Source organism: Sciurus vulgaris (genome assembly GCF_902686455.1).
Source record: "Sciurus vulgaris genome assembly, chromosome: 2".
In the NCBI taxonomy this organism is placed as follows: Eukaryota; Metazoa; Chordata; class Mammalia; order Rodentia; family Sciuridae; genus Sciurus; species Sciurus vulgaris.
In genome coordinates, this window is record NC_136462.1 from 173,399,014 (window position 1) to 173,415,594 (window position 16,581).

At 41.0% G+C, this 16,581-nt stretch overlaps 1 protein-coding gene and 1 long non-coding RNA gene across 2 annotated transcripts in view; both read right to left on the reverse strand.

Annotated features, from left to right (window-relative positions):
- CDS2 (CDP-diacylglycerol synthase 2) overlaps positions 1-16,581 on the reverse strand; it is a 56,579-nt gene that overhangs the window by 14,960 nt on the left and 25,038 nt on the right. The gene's annotated exons all lie outside the window — the stretch shown is intronic.
- Positions 6,959-9,985, reverse strand: LOC306655002. The gene is made up of 2 exons (XR_013762157.1): positions 7,733-9,985; positions 6,959-7,701 (listed from the first exon to the last, which is right to left on the reverse strand). It is a non-coding gene; the product is annotated as an uncharacterized lncRNA (long non-coding RNA).

Genomic DNA, 16,581 nt, shown 5'->3' on the forward strand with positions numbered 1-16,581 from the left:
TATGTTTTGAGACAAGGACTTGCTAACTTGCTGAGGCTGGCTTTGAACTTGTGATCCTCCTGCCTCAGCCTCCCAAACTGCTGGGATTATAGGCATATACCACCATGCCCGGCCTACTTAGTCAAATGTTTAAGTTGAGCTAAATTTGAATTTCCCCAATGACTAACACATAATATTGAGCACTATTTTAATGTATATTGGTCTTTTGGGTATCTGCTTTTTTGAAGTGTTCATCAAACTACTAGTCAGTTTTTTCTGCTGAGCTTTCTGTCTCTTTTTATATTAATTTATCGAATTTATGTATCCCAGAATAATCTGTAGAATTTGTTTATGCATTCCAGACTTCAGTACTTTCTGTCAATATGTTAGCCCAGCCTCATGTTCTCCTGACCCTCAGACCTCTTCCCTCACAGGGCTGGCCACAATGAGAACATCTTTGTAACCATCTCCCCCAACTGACCATATGCTCTCTTAAGACTGGAACATGACATTTTGTTATTATTTCCCCAAGCCTGGCCCACAGCCAAAGCTTACTAATGGATGGAAGGATGGAGGAAGACAGGAATTAATCCCAGGTGTGGTAAAGAGAGATTCAATCCCTGCCCCAACAAAGCTACTTCTAAATTTACAACATACAGGGCCTAGGCTAGAGCAGAATGCTGATACAAAACAAAGACCTGGCTTTGGCAAAGGACCTTTAGAGACTTCCTCATCAGTAGGGAAGAAGTCACAGCTTCTTCCAAAGTAGAACCAGGTGGCTCTGAATGAATGACCCATGTTCCTACATACTTTGGGGTCTTAGCCTTATGAACAGAGCCTAGTAAGGGCCCTCCTTTCGTGGAAGGATTCCTTGGAGAGAGAAAACCAAACTCCACAGCCCTAGAGGTTCTGAAACACAGCAGCACCTCCAGGATTGTCCCTCTTCAATTAGGTAAAAGGGAGACCAGACACTGAGAATGGCTTCCTGGTCCTGCAACTCTTTTTTTTTCCCCACTTTTCAGTGTGGGGATCAAATCCAGGGCCTCGCACATGCTAGGCAAGCCCTCTACTACCAAGCTACATCCCCAACCCCCAGCTTCCAGTCTTTAAAATTTATACTCACACCCCATCTACACTCCAAGGTTAGATGCTGCATGATCATCTAGCTCTGACTCTTAAACTTCAGGGCTCCAAAATACAAGGACCTGGGCCGCCCACAAAGTTGCCACAGATGTGCTCCAGGAGCATCCAGAAGCCACAAAAGGCAAGGGGGCACTCTCTCACATACACTGAAGGTCCTACATAAGGTTATTTTTAACTTATCTCTCCTGTTGTCAAGAAAACTTACAAAAGCTGCTGGGTCCCCAGGCAGGGAAGGACAGTTCCAACTCCAAGCTAAGAGTCTCTCTAAAACATCCAGGTCCCTTTTATGAACCATGAGCCCAGCACCACATCCTGTCAAACCTGACTCTCCTTATAGGAAGGATAAATAAGTCACAAAGTAGTAAAAGGAGATAGAGAATTTACACAAGAACAATGACAGTTGTTATTATCAAGACTGAAGTGTTCATCCCAGTCACCCTGAAGAAATGAAATTAAAACTCTGAAGGAATGAGCTTGAAAGATTTACTTTCTAGGTTTTACCTGCCTCTAATCAAGTAACTTCAGGTTTCCAGGCCTCACCCCAAGCCTACTGAGTAAGACCTCAGAACCCGTTCCTGGAGGCAATCTATGAGCAAGAGATGAGCACCTACACAGACCACCACTCTCCCACAAGCTGAGGCAGGACCAAACAAATGCAAAGGGTAAATGCCTGTGAGGGGAAAAGGGCAAAGCCAGAGAGAGGGGCAAGTCAGCCTGCTCTTCAGGTTTTAACTGTCAGGCCTCAGTTTGCTGCTCCAGGGGATGGTAAGACAGACAGCTGTCCGGGAAAACTTTCCAATGGGGTCTTTTTTTTTTTTTTTTTAATTCTTTATTGGAACTAAGGATCAAACCCAGAACTTTGCACATGTGAGACAAGTGCTTTGCCACTGAACTACATCCCAGCCCAGTCCAGGCAAACTTTTTATGGTTGGCAGCAGCAGTCATTCTGGGAAGCAAGCCCCAGGGCCAGCTCTGACACTCATCACTCAACACAGACCTCCATCTATGGTCTTCCTGGTAGGGAAAGGACTTTCTGTCTCAGATGCTGTTGAGAGGATCAAATGCAACATGGATAGAAGTCTATGAAAGCCACAAAGGGCCTAAATAACAGCAAGTGCCTGATGCACAGGTCTCTCACACCTCCACTTCTCATTAACCTGCCCTCAGCATAGGAACATAAAGAACCTTAAACACCCAACCCAGGCAACTTGGGTAGCTTTTACAAAGAGGGCAGGTAAGGCAAAGAACTCTGGTCTGGACCTTTCTAAGGCTCATGTACAACCATTCAAGCACAGCTTTTACCTGCCTGGCTTCCTCTATTCACACACACAGTCCCAACTCAAAAATGATCCCTGGGTTGGGGTTGTGGCTCAGTGGTAGAGCACTTGCCTAGTACATGTGAGGCACTGGGTTCGATCCTCAGCACCACATAAAAATGGATAAATAAAATAAAGGTATTATATCCACCTACAGCTAAAATAAAATGTTTTTTAAAAAAAATGATCCCTCCCCAGAGCTAACACATGAAGTAGTGTCTGAACCATGCAAGCTACTTGTTAAAGCAACAGTACATGCTAGCATTCTCAAGTGGGATTTACTCACCCAGTGCTGAGGGGTTAAAGGAAATATCAGACTTAGTTTCCACTTATCTCATCCTCATTTTCTTTCCCTTATATCTCTGTAATTGACAAATCAGTACATATACACATCTTATCTGAATGCCAACTAGGACAAATGTTAAAAACAACATGTGTATGTTAGGTGCAATGATCTGTCTGGGGCCAAGGGTCACTTGTCTACCATTATCATACTAAGCAGTGCCCAGAACATACCAAGTGCCCAAAGATTTGTTACACTAAATGAGCTAATTAATTCTATTTGAACTACCATGAACCCAAGTGTCCAGACTGTACTGAGAAATGATAGCACTCACTGCAACTTCCAGCTCACGTGTCCAATACATGCCCTGCCTCCCCTGCTGTACAGAGGCCCCTGAAACAGGACCAGACTGGTGCTCACTCCTGCCTCCCTCCCTGATAGAGCTCTAGAATCAGCACAGTGCAGCAGGGACAGGCTGCCTTGCCACTTCAGCCCAGCTCCCTGGGAACTGCTTCCTACTTCCTTCCTTTTCAATCTCAAGGGCCCAGAGCAGAGGCTGAGCAGGGCAGACCCTCTCAGACTCCACTTCAACCACCGCCCATCCTCCCACAGTTCCTGAGCCATTTCCCAAGAGGGCAGCATTGCTGTTATAAACAGGAAACAAGAGTGCTGCTCTAAAAGGAAGTGGGTGGGGGAAACTGAGGCCCCCTTCCTTTTGGTTCACATAAACCCTCTAAGGAAAGGAGGGAGCACTTAGGGTGATGACACATCGAGAGTCCTGGGTAACAAGGGCCCAGAAAGAGTCATCAGCATTTGGGGAGAAATTCATACTTAAAAAGCTTCATGTTCCAGGGCCCTCATGCCTCCCCCCAACTCAGCACCATAGGGTTTGGAAGTGTACAGAAGCCTGCTTTCAGCAGAAGGCTGGGAGGGAGCGTGGAGGGCACTGCACTCAGAGGAGCAGCAGGAGGGAGAAGTTCCTGTGTCAAAGTCTGGCTCCTCCTGGGAAGGGACCTAGCTCAGTCCACAACAAGTATGTAGAACTTATTTTCACTAATACTCTTTAGGTGGAAACCCCCTTTGGCTCACACCCCATCTTCTCACTCCCTCTTAATTCTCAGGATTTCCTGAAGGATTCACAAAAGCTTTCTGGGCAAGTAGTCTTTTGAAGCTCCCCTTTGGTCATTGGTCAGTGTCAGGGGCCCACCCTCCTGCCTCAATATTTATCCAGACTCCGCAGAGATGCCACAGACGGCAACGACCAGAGCCTGCCTGAAGAAGTGTGGCTGGGATGCAGTCAGTGGTAGAGCACTCTCCAAACATGCTCAAGGCCCTGGGTCTGAGCCCTAATACCACCAAAAAAAAAAAAAAAAAAAAGTGTGGCCAAGCTAGACACACTCTCGGCATTGTGCCATTCAAGCTTCAAGCAAGCCAAACATGCCTTGCCCACAACCCATTTTTTTTTTTTACAAGATACATACTCTATTTTGTATCTCTTTAAAAAAATATTAATATTGTATTTATGTCTGCTGAAAAGAAGCTAAAAACTGGGTAAAGAAAACAAGTGATATCAATTAGGCCTTTATTTCCTTTTTCATTCATGTTCAAGGAAATTTCATTTTTAGTTGGGATTAATGCACTGGGTGGTTATGCTTCCAGAAGCTCTATCCTTACCATTGGCACTACATTCAAATTCATAAGTTTCACTTACTGAGTGACTCCACAACCTAAAACTATTTTTTACATTGCTTTATATGCAAATTACAAGCCTTCTCCTGGAACCAAGTCATCAGTCTGAGCCTAACCTTTCAGCTAAATACCAATTTTGCCATCTTAAACAAGCCTGTGGCCAGCTGCTAGGACAACTTCCCCACTTACACAGACAGGGCATAAGAAACTGCTAAAATCAGGATCCTTAAGAAGTGCCAGAGACTCCTGTGTTCCTCTCAATGAGAAAGCCAAGCAGGTTTTCCTCTGATTTCTTACAGGGGAGGGAAAAAATAAAAAAAAAAAAAATATATATATATATATATACACACATACACACACACACACACATATGTGCTAGGAGTAATAATAAAAAAGTATTTTTAGCCTTTCTAATGCTAACCCCATTTGATAAATTCAACTATCTGAAAAAAGGATCAAAGAGAAAGTACCCTACTCTGAGTTTAGAAATGAAGGGGCAAAGGCAGATTCCTCTCTACCCTAGGAAGGTTCATGATTGAACCTACTGAAAAGAAAAAAAAAAAAAAAAACTGACAAAAGATAGATCAAGAGAAAAGGCTTACGCATTTATTACCTACAGGGGAAAGTGGGCAGTTACAAGAATGAGTACCCATTAACTCCAAAGATTTATTCTCTTCACAGGAGATAAGGAAATGTGGAAAGATGAAGGCAATTTAGAGAGAGGACATTATTTCTACAGGAGATGAATGAGCTCAGAGAACAAAATCCATCCAGGCTCTGGACGTGGTGTCAACTCCAATTTTCCCATCTGTGATATGAATCAATCTCTCCTGGTTGATGTCTGGGAAAGTGATTGAAAACAACCGAGTATCTTCTGGAGGAGCCTTTAGGTAGTTAGGGGAACTTCACAGAAAGCTCCTCCCTGCTCTTCAGGAGGGTGGGAGAGGGTCACAGATGTCACAGTTCTGATCCTGCTTCTTGAGTTCAGAATACTCAGCATGCCAGAATGCTATCATTAGAGGTTCAAGGAATTTCTAGAGAAAGGACCTTTCTTTATGGAAAAAGCAACAAAATGTTTTTCTTTTCTATTACTAAGCTTTAAGTCAAGCAGGCTATTATCTTTTCAAAAATACATGTAAGTTTCCAGTCCAGTGTAAAGGATAGCATACTTCTCCGTATAACTTACTGACAACAGGTTACTTTGATCTAATTACAAAACATTAAATGACAAAAATAAATCCCAATTTTTGACTTTTAATAAACATGTTTTTAAAATAAAGTAGAACATACTTGTTTACAGATACACTGCCGAGATGACCAATGTCCAATCTTCTTACTTATTAGAGTGGAACAATTTAGAATTCCAAGTGTTTGGGCAATCCAATTTATATTTGCGCAAAGATGTTAGTCATAATACAATTAGTAGCACACAAACAAAACCTAACAAAGGTTGTCCCTACAAACAATTTTAGTTTGAAGGACACCAGTTTGGTAAAATGTTTTCCTGTTTCCCATCTAGAAGGCGAACTATAAACCTGGGAAACAAATACACTTACATACAAAGAAGCCAGTAATAATTGGCATGACAGCTACACAGAAGCCCAATATGTATATATATGAACTTAGTTTTTAACTTTTGAAATAAAATTCGGAATCCATGTCTCCATAGGACAGCTATAATTATGTGAGTCTAACAAGTTTGTATAGGTTAATAGCACTAACGAAGATCAACAATAGCTGTAGATCTCTTATAAGTTCAGGAAACAGGTCTAAGGACACAGACTTATTACCTTACCTGATGTACAAGAAGATCTCATATATATAATAACAAAGCACTTCATATTATATAAAGGAGAGCGCGACTCAGATACCTACATACCTTTAACATTATACTTTCTGTAATATTAGACAAAGCTCAGATACACCACATATTTAGCCCCCAAAAGTAAACACATCTCCACTCAGATGTGTCAAATATATCAAATAACTTAATGTTTATTTAACTAGAGTTATACAGGTATTATTTAAGACTTTAAAATAGGCCTTAAATGCTAATTCTTGCTTTTACATAATGAAAACCTAATAGACACAAGGAATTATCTTGATAAAACACAAAATCTTTGTTTTTTAAGGCAATTCTTTATAAAAAGTCAAAAAGTTATTTAAGTCATGTGAACTAAAAGGTATTTGGATTCTTTTTTTAATTTTATGAGCACTTGTTTATGTATGTCAGTAGTTTAATAACATGCAGACACAACATACAATACACAGATGCACACATACATAAAAATATACACAGAAAAACAAAGATTTTATATCTTTCACCAAGGTTTACCATTTGCCAGTTTTTAAAAACTAATCTGTTGATATGATTACCACAGTCCTAAGCAATCTTTAATCTTAAATCTACACTTCCAGAGGTATGACTTAGATGAAACAGTTAGAAATTCACCTGTCAAAGACACAGACTTAGTCTAAATGTCCCTGAGAAGGGTATAGGCAAAGGCCCAGTGAAAGCGTGAGATACATCCCCAGTCCTTTTATTATGTTTTGTTTTTTTGGTGGGGAGGGGAGCTCACTAAGTTACTGAGGGCCTTGCTAAATTGCTGAGGCTGGTTTTGAACTTTCTCAAGTTCATGAAACTGTCTCAGCCTCCTGAGTCACTGAGATGACAGACTTGCACCACTTCACCCAGCTAAAAACAAAAGGTTTAAAGGTGAGTCTTGTTATACATACTTAAGTTAACATCTTTTCCTATTTTAAGAGCTATATCAAGGGGCTGGGGTTGTAGCTCAACGGTAGAGTACTTGCCTAGCACACATGAGGCACTGAGTATGCTCCTCAGCACATGAAAAGAAGCAAACCAACAGGGGGAGAGACCCTTACAAATGAAAGTTTCTTTTGTAAAGGGTTAGGAAAAACATATTTTGATCTAGTTGATAAGTCCTTGCAACCTAATTTATTTTTTAATCAGATGTAGCCCTTCAATGATGATACTCACCCAACCTGAAAAGTCTCATTTGAGATTTTCAAAACTTAATGTTAATAAAATTTTAGCCTGTTGTGATTTTTAGAACTCTTTGTTAGAAGCTTGTATGCTGGCTGAACTAAAAGTCAATGCTAGAGTTTACAGGGTTTTCTTTCCACAGACTCACCAATGAGTCAGATATTCCCTTTAACCAAGTAGCAGAAAAGGAAATGTTTTGAGACAGGCAAAGGAAAGGAGATAAAGACAGTCTCTTTTTCACAGTTTGCCAGTTATTGGGTACCCAGAGAAAGAGGACAAGGAAGCTAACACTGCTACTCAATGAACAGAGTACACTCCAGATTTGGACTCAATGAACAGAGTACACTCCAGATTTGGAATTTCAGAAAACAAAACAGATCTTTCATGAATCTCTATCATGTGACACAAAGAACAGCAGATTTTAAAATAGAGGACACAGGGGAGGCCCATACAGTTGCTGATGAACAGGGAAGGGTCTACCAATCATGGCAGACAGTGAATGAATAGTTCTGGTGGTCATTTGTCCATCTATGAGGTAGATCCATGTCAATCATCACCAGCGTTTATCCCATTCTTTAGGAGCCTCTAAAGGGAAAGATTTCTTCTCTTTCCTTTAGTACCAAATGATTCTGAAAGTTAGCCTTGAATAATTGCTTAAGAAAACAACTCTCGAATTACCAAGGTTTTTGTTTTTAAAGACAGCAGGTTGGGGGGTGGGGAGGCGACACAGTCACATCTCTGCTCATATTCTTTCCTATCTACAGAACAAGTCTCTATCGTCTAATTTATATTGAGAACAAGACATGTTACGGGGGGATATCAATTTCTTTTTAAGTTCTCCACTTTAAAATAATTCCGACTATTATACACCTGAGTGGCAAGTTCTTAGGGATAGACACTGAATTACTCATGATCTTGAAATTTACATACTTCAAAGGTTTTCTTGTGGTTTTGTGAAAAGAAAGAAAACCAAAAAGTAGGTCTTGGGGTACTTAAATTCCCTACGGGAAGATAGGGAAAGAAGCATTCAGCACCCAGTTTCCCCAGACACCCATGGGGACCATGGCAAAAAGGTGAATCAAGGTTATGCTCTTTGGTCTTTGAAAGTAAAAGAAGCAGAGGGAGAAATTAGAAGTACCAGATCTTACAAAGAATAAAGTCACAGTCAAGATAGAAAGAAAAGCATTAAGGGAAACTAACGAAAGTCAGTGCCTCAATGAGCCACCCCATCTGGGCTGCCAAGAGACTGGAAAGGGATGGGAATGGGAAAGACAGAATGAATCAGATATAATTTTCCTATGTTTATATATGAATACACAACCAGTGTAACTCCACATCATGTACACCCACAAAAATGGAAAGTTATACTCCATGTATGATATGCCAAAAGACATTCTACTGTCACATACAACTAAAAAGAACAAATAAAAAATTTTAAAAATAAAATCTAACTGGCCATGAACTATTTTGTCTCAGACAATACCATTTACAAAGGGCTATATGGGCCTTTGCAGAGAATACAGCACTGACTGCCATGGACCCAGAAAGGCGTCCACAGAAGGATACTTATTCCCTGGAAAGCCACATAGGAGATGGCCATAAGTTCACTCGCCATGCCCACACTCCCACCTCTCAGGACTCATTCCACTCTTTACTTTCCTGCTCCCTCTCCACAGGCCCTTACTTACACCACCTATGGAGGTTCAACAATAAACAGCTTCTGACAGCACATCCATCTGATAATGCACCTTCTTCCCCACTTCAGAGAAAAGCCTTTGAAAGGATGGGGGTACAGCTCACTGCTTGCCTAGCATGGATGAGGCCCTGGGTTCAATACCCAATCCCACAAAAAATAATTTAAAAAATGAGAGAGAGAGAAACCTTTGGGAAGAGCTAACACATCACATACCCTCCCTGAATGCACCATTCCTCAAACCACAGCAACACAACATCATCCATTCCACTGAAGTGACTCTCCCAGGTCAACAATGACCTCATCACTAAACCCTCCGGGAACTCTTGTTTTCTTCTGGCTCAATCTCTCAGCAGCTTTTGATGCTACTATCAAAGAACATTCTTCCTTTGGCTTCTAAATAGCACTCTCTTCCTCAGCCTGTCCCTGAATGCTACCATTCCTCAGAGGATGGTCCCAAACTTTCTTCTTCTACCCACTCTCAGGCCTCAAATGTTTGGTTTATTTTGCAGTGATTGTTAGGTTGGAAATTAGGCGACTGTAGGGGGCAAAGCTGAGCAGCCAGAACAAAGACCAGCCCGCCAAAGGTGACCAGAAAGTTCGCAGCAAGATGGATGGAAAGTTCCACTGACCCTTCACACCCACCTGTCACTCAACAGGACCCCCTCCCAACCTAGTCTATAAAAACCCTGGGCAGCCAGGGCCACATGCGATTTTCTCTGGGTCCCTATACCCCCGGGGGTCTAGGAATTTTGCCCCAGAGCCAAATTCCAATAAAGCTTGCTTTGGCCACTTTTCTGTCCCGTTTTATTTGGCCGCTAACTGTGCCCACCGAGACCCACCGGGCTTACATTCGGTCCCTCCCGTTGAGCCCGCAGAGCCTATCCCAGCTTACAACAGGGCCTCACACATCCTAGGCAAGCACTCTACCCTGAACTACATTCCCTCCTCAACCATCTTCTTGAGCTGCAGACCCATATATTCAAATGCTTACCAGATGTTGCCATAGATACCTAAAACTCTCCACATGTTCAAAACCAAAATTATCATCTTGAATCCACTCCCACATAATTTTGACACAGCAGCAAGACCACCTTCCCATAAAATAATCTGATTATCTAATTCCTTGTCCTACACCTCTACCAGAGGTACCCTATGCCCACAGAATACATCTACACTCTTTCAAATGGCCTACAAGCCCCTTTGGAATCAGAATCTTGTGTCCCCTTCCAGACTTGTCTCCCACAGCCATTCTGAGAGTTGGTACCTAGAGCAGGTTGTACTTTCTTACCTTTAGGCCTTTTTGCTCATGGGTTCCTACCTAGAACAATCTGCAAACCACATTCTTCTGAAACCCATCTCTTCTGGCTAATTCTGACCCATCCTTTAAGAAACCCTTTCTGTAAGGGAATTTCCATGAAACCATGCCGGACACAGGAAACCACATGAGGGAATTTATTAAGCAAAGAGTGTCTCCCTGCAGGGTAAGAGAGAAAATGAGAGGAAAAGAGAAAGGAAAAGAAAGGGCGCGCACTAGAGAGAGTGGAAACCCAGGAGGATAGAGAAAAATGTGTAGGACAGACAGAAGAATGGGAAAAGATGGCGGGGAAGCTACAGCAAAACAGTTGAATTCCACCGGGCTAACAGGGGACCAATATCGGAGGATACTTGCAAGCTGACTGATGAACCAATAGCTAGCCAGGATGTTCACAGATTGACAAGTGGTTGGGAGGCAGGGAAAACTACTGCACCTGATGGGCAGGGGAGCAGCTTTATACATTACACTTTCACCAAACCTTCCCTAATGCCTGTGCATCCCAACCCTCCCTTCAAGTGCACTCCTCCCTGTGCAGCCTCCTCCTCTAGACCAACATCTCTGAGTTGGGAGCCATGTTAACTTCCTCACTGCTGCACCCCCAGCACCTGGCATGGCACCTGGAACAAAGCCACTAAACAGGTACCTACATTTGCACAAGTAAACATAGCCAAATATTCAGAGAATTCCAGGGTTTTCTTAAATGGCATTTATAGCTGGGCTACATATAGCTTAGGTCAGCAAATCCAACAATTTCTGCATTCTTAAAAGCACTACATGAAGCAATACAGGACTGTGACTGGTATTCCCACTATTCATCTCCCCCCCCCCCCTTTTTTTTTTTTTTTTTTTTTTTTTTTGCAGTGCTGGGGATTAAACTCAGGACCTTGTGCTTGCAAGGCAAGCACTCTACCAACTGAGCTATATCCCCAGCCCTCATCTCCCCTTCTTTATTAGATGTTATGGCCAAATGTACCCTACATGAGAGAGGGAAATTTAAGTGCAGGATTTGTAGGTCCACAAAAGAGTTCAAAAAAGAGGGGTAGAACTACCATATGATCCAGCTATCCCACTTCTGGATACTCATCCAAAAGAAATGGAATGTACAGCTTATGTAACCTTGCTGCATTTCTACCTGCAGACCAGAAGCTCCCCTCCAGGAGGGCTAGCATCAACTAGCTCTACTAAAGATGGCTGCCAGAGAGCCCTCCAGACAACTTCTAACTTCGTTATCATCTCATCTACATGCTAATGGACATCCTCCTAGGGCCAGGACAGTTGAGAAATGCCATGAAAATGACAACCAGAAAGAATCATAAAAGAAGAAAAAGAAGGGAATTTAAGTGCAGGATTTGTAGGTCCACAAAATTCCCCCAAAATCTCTACCCAGTTCCAGAAGACATAAATATTCCTGTTCTGTATTAGCTTATTCCCTCCTTTTTTTTTTTTTTTTTTCTTTTGCTCCATATCTATAACCTCCTGACACCTAAGGGTTGAAAAAGTCAATTTGCAAGTTTGCTCCCACTTCTCCTATTCTTGGCCAAGAATAAACATTCACTGCTCAATCAGTGCTTAGTTTTGGTAATGGTTCCACAATTTCAAGAGACAAAGGACCCAGTTTAGAGTCAAAAACTGTGGGTAATACCTACATTTCCATGTTTACTACAGCACTATTTACAATGGAAACAACACTACTCACAACAAAGTAACTCACAACAAAATTGCTGGGCACAGTAGTGCACACCTGTAATCCCAGCAAATTGGGAGGCTGAAGCAGGAGGATCAAAAATTGGAGGACAGCTTCAGCAACTTGGTAAGACCCTGTCTCAAAAATAAAATTTTAAAATTGGCTGCGGTGGGTTGGGGTTATTGCTCAGTGGTAGAGCACTTGTCTAGCACCTGTGAGGCACTGGGTTTGACACTCAGCACCATATAAAAATAAACAAAATAAAGATACTGTGTCCAACTAAAAATGTTTTTTAAAATAGCTACAGCTATGGCTCAGTGGTAATATGTCCAATTAAATAATCTAGTTTATAAAAAAAGGATATGAAACTAAATTGTCCCTCAATAGGTAAATGGATATTGAAAATGTGGCATACAGACCAAAGGAAAATTATTCAGAATAAAAAATGAAATCCTGTTATTTACAACAACATGGATAGAACAAAAGGCCATTATGTTTTATGAAAAAAGTCAGACTAGAAAGAAAGTACATGCTCTCACTTATATGGAAACTAAAAAAGCTCATTTCAGTCAGGGCCAGTGGCACATTCCTGTATTCCCAGCGAATTGGGAGACTGAGGCAGGAGGATCATGAGTTGAGTCCAAAGCCAGCCTCAGCAAAAGCAAGGCACCAAGTAACTCAGTGAGACCCTGTCTCTAAATAAAATATGAAATAGGCCTGGGGATGTGGCTCAGTGGTCGAGTGCCCCTCAGTTCAATCCCTGGTACCACCCCCATCCCCCAAAAAAGCTTATTTCATAAAGGAGAGAGTAGAATAATGATCACTAGAGTTAGGGTTAGGGTTGGGAGCTGGAAGGAAAGGAGGATATTTGGGCAATGGGTACCAAAACAGAGTTAGATAGCAAGAATAAATTCTAATGTTCCACAGCACAGAAGGGTGCCTAGATTCACAACAATTTATGATTTGGGAGGGGGGGGATGTGCCACAATTGAACCCAGGGATGCTTTTTATTATGTATTTTGAAACAGTCTCACCAAGTTACTGAGGGTGGCTTTGAACTTGGGATTCTCCTGCCTCTATCTCTATATTTTTATAAAGAACTAGAAGAGAGAAGTTTGAAAGTTCTCAACCCTGGGCTTGGGATGTGGCTCAGTGGTAGTGCTTGCCTCGCATGCCTGGGGCTCTGGGATATTCTATCCCCAGCACCGCAAAAACAAAACAAAAAACAAAGGAAGTTACCAAACCAATGAAATGATAAATATTTGAAGAGATGGAAATGCTAATTACCTTAATTTGATGATTACATATTATAAGCATATATCAAATTATCACACTGTACTCTACAAATTCATACAATTCTGTGTCAATTAAAAAAAAGAGGAAGCCTATTTGAAATGCAGTTTTCAGGAATGCAGGAATTTCTAATTCAAATATTAATGTGTTGGGTCCCAATCTCAACATAATTGCCAGTCTCATACATTAAATCAAGAACCTGGTCTGGGGATATAGTTCAGTTGGTAGAGTGCTTGCCTTGCATGCATAAGGCCCTGCATGCACAAGGCCCTGGGTTCAATCCCCAGCACGGGGGGGGGGGGGGGGGGGGGGGGAATGATAAGAACCTATGGGCTGGAGTTGTGGCTTAGTGGTAGAATACTTACCTAGCACATGTGAGGCACTGGGGTCAATCCTCAGCACCACATAAAAATAAATAAATAAATAAAATAAAGGTATTGTGTCCATCTACAGCTAAGAAAAAAAAAATTTTAAAAGAAAAAAAAAAAAAAAATATATATATATATATGACAGGCCTGGTGACACATGCCTGTAATCCTAGCAACTTGGGAGGCTAAGGCAAGAGAATCCCAAGTTTCAGGCCAGCCTCAGCAGTGGGTACCAAAACAGGAAGATTAAATTCTAAACAGAGAAAGCTTCATGTAAGACTCTTCAGATACAAGCGTTAACATCCAAAGAAGCAGACCTCATCAAGGAAACAGAAGAAAACTTTAGAAGAACTGTGATCAGTACCTTCAGAGAGATGCAAGAAGATATTAGAAATATAAAAAAATGCCTTCCAGATACCTTGGAAACGAACAATTCAATAGATGATCTGAGTAGCAGAATGGACATACTGGAAGAAAGAATGAACAATCTAGATGATCAAATGGAAGAATTCTCTAAGGATACAATACAGATGGCCAAGCAGATAATTACTAAAGAAAGGCTAAGAGATAGAGAGGATAGATTCAGAAGTGCCAACATACGCTTGATAGGAATTCCAGAAAAAGATAGTAAAGAGAATGGAGCAGAGGACATAATTAAGGAAATAATTGAAGAAAACTTTCCAGAGCTACAAGATTCTAGTCTTGGGATAGTCAGTGCTCACCGAATACCCAGCATGATTGATGAAAACAGACTTACCCCTAGACACATCTTGGAGAAGTTTTTAAATTCCAGTGATAAGGAGAAAATCATAAAGGCTTCTAGAGAGAGAAAAGAAATAACCTACAGAGGAATAAGAATCAGATTGACAGCAGACTTGTCACTGGGCACCCTAGATGCTAGAAGTCAATGGAGCAATATCATAAAAGTTCTTCAGGAGGAAGGCTTTCAACCTCGAATCCTGTATCCAGCCAAATTGGCATTTGATTTTCAGGGCAAAACAAAGATATTTTTCGATATTGAAGAATTCAGAAAGTTTATTTCTTGTGTACCCTCTTTGAAAGAATTACTAGAAAACATACTTTAATGATATAAGTGACTGCAAGCCACACTTTCCTCACATCCATATATATCTAGAAAATAAACAAATACAATGTCGCATCTCCATCCAGAAGGGTGGGTAGCTAACTGCTTATATGGGGATGAGGGGAAGGGAATGCTATTACCCAAATGTTAGGAAGATTAAAGGATATATTTTAAAAATTCAGTGGTAGTTTTCCTACCTTGTGTAGGGGTGAAGTTTGTGTATTACTGAGCGGGAGGAAAGAATCTGTCCATGTGACAGATGGGAAAAGTAATGGAAAAGCACAGGGGAAAGGTGGCAAGGTAAAGTAGAATAAAAAAATGCTGGATGTATCAAGAAAAGAATATTTCATAATTCTTATCATTTGTCTGTGAATCTATATTAAAGCTTTTTTCATTTGAATATGCTTCATTTGCTATTGGAAAAAAATTGTTTTACATTTTCAAAAAAAAAAAAAAAAAATTCTAATGTCCCACAGCACAAGAGGATACCAATTAACAACTTATAAAAACACTATAATTTTATAACAACTTTATTAAACATTCTAGAGGTAGTTCAGTTGTAAAGTGCCCCTGGGTTCAGTCTTCAGTACCAAAAACAGAGCAGTAAGAGATGCAGCTCACTGGCAGAGTACGCTTGGGTTCAAATGCCAGTTCCACAAAAAAACAAAAACAATAAACCTCTGAGATAATAATTCTAACTGTAAGAAACCACTTTTGCCACCTATTATGGTCTTGCTCCTTTAGTGTCTCCTTATTTATTTTATCCACTGACCACTGTACTGACCCCTAGGTAAAAACTAACCAATACTAACCATAGCCAGACCATACCTGTGTTAATGCAGTCAAAATTTCCATTAGGTATTTTTGCTATTTGACCTGTGAACTTTGTTTCTTGACAAAGTTCTTAGGTCTTTATATGCATATAATATAATTGTGTCTTCCTTAATTTGTACTTCTGAATTGGTAAGTGAAGTCTAGGGCTAATTGCTGCCTCATTTCATATTTGTAGGCTTAGCCCAACCTTCTAGCCCACTGATATTTTAAATATTTATTTTTCTGTCTTATGTACTTATCCATCTGAGCTTTGTGTTTCCTGCATGCTTTACCAGTGTATCATCGGTAGCTTCATCCAAGTTACTGATAATGGAAATGAAAACAACAGGAATTAGTATACAATGTGATTACAACTATTATCCCCTCTTGCCCCAAAACCATGTACGCATAGAAGAGAGACTAGAAAATATATCAGAAAGTTTGTTATCTGGGTGTATCAGGACTGTGGGAGGTTTTAAAGATATATATATATATATAATCTATTATTAAGGAACGTGATTAAAGGTTTACCAAGACCAGGTGAAGGGTGTGCCCTACTTGTTCCCCTAAAGACTTTTCCTAAGTTGATACTGATCATAAATTTCAGGCAGCAGTACGTGCTCTAAAGAACAGAGGGCCAGATGTAGCTCAGTGCTACAGGACTTGCCTGGCATGTGTGAGAACCCCTGGGTTCCACAGGAGGAGGAGGATGATCAACAACCACAGAAAGCTTTCTACGGGTATGAGCATGAGGAATGGTGACAGGACTTGTGCATTATTTTAAATAGGATTAGTGAGCCCCTCTTTGAAAAGCATCCATCCAAACCAAGATAGAGGAAGACAGATGGTTGAACTGTGAGATTCAGTTGGTGGGAAGGTCTCAGGTCAAGAGTGAACAAGTAATAGATTAC